This window comes from Myotis myotis, unplaced genomic scaffold, assembly GCF_014108235.1.
Source record: "Myotis myotis isolate mMyoMyo1 unplaced genomic scaffold, mMyoMyo1.p scaffold_m19_p_5, whole genome shotgun sequence".
In the NCBI taxonomy this organism is placed as follows: domain Eukaryota; kingdom Metazoa; phylum Chordata; class Mammalia; order Chiroptera; family Vespertilionidae; genus Myotis; species Myotis myotis.
In genome coordinates, this window is record NW_023416357.1 from 68438598 (window position 1) to 68444971 (window position 6374).

Genomic DNA, 6374 nt, shown 5'->3' on the forward strand with positions numbered 1-6374 from the left:
GGAGACGCTTCTGAGCTGCCACTTTTCAGGGCGGTGCGATCCCAGAGAAGCAAGCCTGAGGGAAGCGGGAGGCCGGGCCAGCGTGAGGGAGGCTTGAGTCCGTCTGCTATTGGCAGCAAGTGTGGTTAATACTCCAGCTCATGGGGTGTGTTCAGTCAGACCAAATAAGTCCTGCTTCTCAAGGTGGCCCCGGAGAGAGGAAGGGAAAGGAGTCTATCCGCCAGCTCTTTTCCACTCCCGGTCTCCCACTGGTCAAGAGTCTGCCCCATCGGGCATTAATGCCCCAGGAAAGGTGTGACTGGTCTCTCCAGGCATCTAGAGGAAGCCGAGGCTATACTACTTCAATGCCATTGAAGTGGCATTTGTCAGATGCTTTTTGACCACCCTTTACCGTGGGCTTCATTTTTTATTTGGACAATGTCCTAATTTCAGAGAGTCTGCTCCCCAAAGAAGTCAGAAACTCTCTTGACATCTTAGATTTGAGTATAGAGAGTCCAGGTTCTGCCCATCAGACCCACCTGACTCAGATCTCCATGCGGAAGTGAGTGAGGTACCTCAAAGAATCCATCGTGGCAGGTAGAGGGACCGGCAGCACCTTCCAGAGACCACCGCCACAGGGTCCCCCTCCAGTGGTCAGAGCGGGGTGTCTGCGCCTAGGGACAGTGCAGTGTCCCTGGAGACATCCTGCGTGTAACTGTATGTGGCTCCTGGTCTCAGAACATCCATGGTTGAGGTTGGTTCTCTGGCCCTCACTGAGATTCTTAGAACTACTTAAAACCTTTAATAAAATGATTTTCTTTCCCTTAAACTAGCTAGAGTGGGTTTTGTTTCTGAAATCAAGAACCTATAAAGATTCATGTTCCCTAAAAATAAATTCTGGATTGTCTTCAAGTTATGACATACTTCTAATCCTAGATCTGCTCATTTATGTGGGACACATCTCATTAGTTTCTATTCTGTAACCTACAATCACAGAATTCTAGAATCTTAGACATGGAAAGATCCTTTTAGAGACTAGTTTCTCACTCACCTTTGGCTTTGAACAAACTTTAATACCACATCCATCTGAAGGAGCCGAGTTTCTCCTGAAACAAACAAACGGAAGTTTGCACGGGCTGAAATGTCTTTGTGCCGGTCAGTCAGTGAGTAGGGCTGCAAGGGCGCTCTTGGGAAATTTTATTTATGTGACAGACAGGTGAAGAAACTGCAGGCTGTAACCCAATTTAGTCAGATTCTCCTGGTAGAAAAAAAGCAGTGACCTATAAATCAGCACTTTTCCTGCAACATCTAGTGAAACCAGGTCACTATTTCCAGCCCTAATTGTGTTCCCTGGTCTCTTAGCATTTAGCTATGTCACGAATTTCCTTTTGATAAAGTTGATTAGTAAATCTGTAGGAAAATCAAAAATTTAAGGCAAAACCCACAGGAATTTTTGGAAAGTGTACCAGATATGTCACAGTTATATTATACTAGAATCATAAATTATAAAAATTATTATGGCAATGTCCTTCCTTTTAGGACATCATGAAAAATATGATGAAACTTTCTATTTGTTTTAATTTCTCTCTTGAGTGGAAGGTTATCAGTGGCCAATGGGCACTGATTTGGGTCTTTATTTAGAACTATTTGTTCCCCAAGATGGCTGAGTGAGTTTGGGTGGTAGATTGGGGGACGTCTCAGAATCACTAGAGGACACTGCCACCACTCTCCTCTCCCATGGTTCTCATATGCTGCCCTTTGGGTGAGGATGGCAAAGAAACAGAGCTCTGTAAAGCTGGCAAGATGGCCCTATGCAGTCCAGAGAACTGTGCCCCAAATAGAACACCTAGAAATATACTTATTTATTATTATTTTTTAACCCACATCCAAGGATATGTTTTTATTAATTAATTTATTTTTTGGTAATCCTCACCCAAGGATATTTTTCCCATTGATTTTTAGAAAAAAGTGGAAGGGAAGGAGGGACGGAAGGGAGAGAGAGAGGGAGAGAGAAATATTGATGTGAGAGAGACACATGTGTCGGTTGTTCCCCGACCAAGGTCAGGGATTGAACCTGCAACCCAGGTTCATGCCCTTACTCAGGAATCAAACCCAAAACCCTTTGGTGTGAGGGCTAATGCTCTAACCACTGAGATGCCGATCAGGACATTAATTTTTAATATTTTTTTTAGAGAGAGGAAGGGGGTGGAAAAAGATGTGAGAGAAACATTGATCGGTTGCCTCCCATAAGCACCTGGGGATGGAACTTGCAACCTTTTGGTATACAGGACAGTGCTCCAATCAACTGAGCCATCTGGCCAAGGCAGGGTAGTTTATTTTTAAAAAGTGAGATATTCTTTCCTATGCAAGCAAATACCTGTGTGTGAATTTATATTTTTCTCCTATTGCTACACAAATATTTATATGCTATATACACTGTTTATACATCTTAGAGGCTATTCTATATCAGCACAAATGATTATTCTTTTTGATGACTGCAGAATATTGACTGTAACAGAGAACCTGATAATTTCTCAACTATACTCTAATTACTCTATTTCCTCCAATCTCATCTCATTGTCAACTCTAAAGTAATTAGATAATGTAGCAGCATTTCCTATTAGCCAACAGTTTTACCTTGCTATAGGAAATACCATTTAGGATATGGAAGGGTACTTTGCTAAACATGACATATTTTTGTTGATGGTTTTTTATTTTGTATATTTAAAACCCGGGTTTAAAAGAAAGACTATAAGCTTTGCTTTTCCCAAATACTTTTTTTTTTATTTTACTTTTTTTTAAATTAAATCTTTATTGTTCAGATTATTACATTTGTTCCTCTTTTTTCCCCCCATAACTCCCCTCCTCCCAGTTCCCGCCCCACCCTCCGCCCTCACTCCCCACCCACTGTCCTCATCCATAGGTGCACGATTTTTGTCCAGTCTCTTCCCGCATCTCCCACACCCCTTTCCCCCCCAAGAATGGTCAGTCCATTCCCTTTCTATGTCCCTGATTCTATTATGATCACCAGATTAATTATTCACTTGATTCTTAGATTCACTTGTTGATAGATGCATGTTTGTTGTTCATAATTTGTATCTTTACCTTTTTCTTCTTCTTCCTCTTCTTAAAGGATACCTTTCAGCATTTCATATAATCCTGGTTTGGTGGTGATGAACTCCTTTAGCTTTTCCTTATCTGTGAAGCTCTTTATCTGACCTTCAGTTCTGAATGATAGCTTTGCTGGATAAAGTAATCTTGGTTGTAGGTTCTTGGTATTCATCACTTTGAATATTTCTTGCCACTCCCTTCTGGCCTGCAAAGTTTCTGTTGAAAAATCAGCTGACAGTCATATGGGTATTCCCTTGTAGGTAACTGAGTTTCTTTATCTTGCTGCTTTTAAGATTCTCTCTTTGTCTTTTGCTCTTGGCATTTTAATTATGATGTGAATTGGTGTGGTCCTCTTTGGATTCCTTTTGTTTGGGGTTCTCTGCGCTTCCTGGACCTGTAAGTCTATTTCTTTCACCAGGTGGGGGAAGTTTTCTGTCATTATTTCTTTAAATAGATTTTCAATATCTTGGTCTCTCTCATCTTCTGGCACCCATATAATTCTGATGTTGGTACGCTTGAAGCTGTCCCAGAGGCTCCTTACACTATCTTCATATTTTCGGATTCTTTTTTCATTTTGCTTTTCTGGTTGGGTGTTTTTTGCTTCTTCGCATTTCAAATCTTTGCCTTGATTCTTGCGCTCCTCTGGTCTGCTGTTGGGAGTCTGTATAGTATTCGTTATTTCAGTCTGTGTATGCTTAATTTCTAGTTGGTTCTTTATCATAACATCGAGGGTCTCATTAGATTTCTTGAGGATCTCACTACATTTATCGGTGGCTTCTAGACAGTTCTTAAGAGACCTTAAAAGTGTGGTTCTGAACTCAATATCCTCCATTGACAGTTTTGTCCTATTTCTTTGTCTCCGCATTTTTTATGCTTTCTTGGTGCACCTCCTTGTGGTCTTTGTGCGCAGTCTTGTTGTAGTTAAGCCTTGATTGTTGTCGGCAATACTGGGGGTGATTTGACCTCCAGGCTAACTGGCTATGAGAGTCTGCTGTGTCTGCAGTGGGAGAGCTTCTGTGCTGGATCTCTAGGGCGGTGCTAATCTAGCGTTTGCCTGAGGCTATCTGGCAAATGGCTCTGCGCAGGGCTTGGGCGGGGCGGGTCCCCGGGGATCTACAGGGCGGGCCGGAGCGAGCAGTTATGGCTGCTCAGTCCCGTCCCTAGGGGCTCTGCCTCTCAGAGTCCCAGCAACAGCTGCAAAACTCGGAGAGAAAGCTGCCTTCGAGTTCCGACTGAAGCCAGACAGTCCCGCTTCTCCTGTTTGAGTCTGGGTCCCTAGAGACTCACCCGGATCCGGAGCTCAGAGTCTGAAACTCCCTCCCGATTGAAAACAACAACCGCGCCCTCTGCCTCCAGCCCGCTTCGAGTGCACTCCGCACCTTAGTATTTCACTTCAGCACTGCGTGTCCTCTGAGTCTGGGTATGATATTCTCTTTCCTCCTAGTTGTAGAATTTCCACTCAGCCAGCCTTCCTGTGGTTCTGGATGATGTCCGTTCCGTCTTTTAGTTGTTTTTTGAAGTGGTTGTTCGAGGCAGCAATCTCTGGCGTTAACCTATGCCGCCATCTTGGTTTCCTCCGTCTTCCCAAATACTTTCTCTCCTCTTGGCACTGATCTTTTACTTACTGATCCTAAATACAGGCAGGGTTGGTTTTATGTTATTCCCAAGTGCCTTCGATAGAATTCTATTTCCTATTTTCAATCAGGGTTCGTGACCAGAGGGCACACGGTCGGAAAGTAGCCTAGAATTTTTGAAGGATGGGGTGGCAGCCAAGCTCCTTCTCTGCCCTGACCCAAGTGGTTCTTTAGCTTTCCTGACCTCAGAAAACATGTCCTTGGAATGTATGCTGGCATAATATTTGGTACAATCTGATCTTCTGATCCATTCCTTTAAAGTTTACAAATTTTTTTTCCTGATGTAGTTACTAAGCATGGCTGTAATCAAAGGGTCTCTCAAAGTCTCAAAGTTCAGGAAAGTGACAATAAATGAAATCTGCTGTGTCACTCCCCCTCCCAAGACCAGCTACCAATAATTTACAACTAACAGTGGCTCTCTTTCATCATGCTACCAAATATGATGGCAAGAGAGAAAAGCTACCTGTAATTCTATGTATTTCTGCTGCTACCAAGACTCACGAGCTTATAACACCATCCTTAGTACAAAGAAAAGTCTAGAGAATAAAAACTTTGGAGTAAATAACTCTCTTTTTTTGAAGAGAGATGCAGAAGGAAATATGGCAATGAAAGGGAATACTTTGTGCAATTATAGATCATTTCTAATAACCCTAACCAGATCAGAAGGTTATTTCTGCTAAGAAATCGAAAGTTCTGGCAAACACAAAATCCTTTTACCTCCTTTACTTCTGCCTTTTCTTTTCATGTTGCTGTTACTTTGGGTTCTTCCTGTCTTATTCTCTTCTTGTTCTGTACAATATCATTACATCACAGGTTCAGAATTTCATCGTGGTGTTTATTATTTCCATATCCATATATTAGATTTAACCTCTATCTTTTACCCATATTTAAGACTCATATAGCCACAAAATTCTTAGACACCTCCATTTGGATGTTAAACATATACCACAAATTCAAATTGTATAAGATCAAATCTGTCATCTTTATCCTCAAACCGCCATTTATCCAAGCTACAAACAAAGTATCAGTACTGATGCTTTAATTTTCACATTTATCTCAAAATCCAACCAGGTGTTGAGTCCTTTGGGCTCCTACAGGTTCTCTGACTCCATGTTTTCTCCTGCCTTCCAGCATCTGTAATACTGTTCACACTTTCTTTGTCCTCTTCATCCTCCATTTTCCCCAACCTGTACTTCAGCAGACTAATGCCAGCTCAAAACTCGAGGGTTCATCCTAAACCTTCCAAACCTCTCAAGTCTAATTTGAATGACCCTTTTATGTGATCTTAATTTTGCATCTTAAAATCCTCTTATTATAATATTTTCACACTGTATCATAATGGCATTTTTTTGGTATATGTCTCATTTACTACATTAAATTTCCAGGAAGAACAAGGTTATGTTAATTTTAATCTCACTGGCATCCCTTCATCCCTAGCATTATGTCTGGGTCAGTGTAGACCTTCAATAAATATGACTTGAATGAAAGGGAGAAAAAACCCAAACCTCTTTTTTTAAAGAACCAGCAACACCACTTTTAGGTGTTGTAGCAGAGATGGTCAGCCATCCTCCAAACATTTATTTCACCTTCCGAAGATAGAGTAGTGTGGGGAATGAGGCTGCCTAACCAGGGGCAATATTTCCTGGGCAG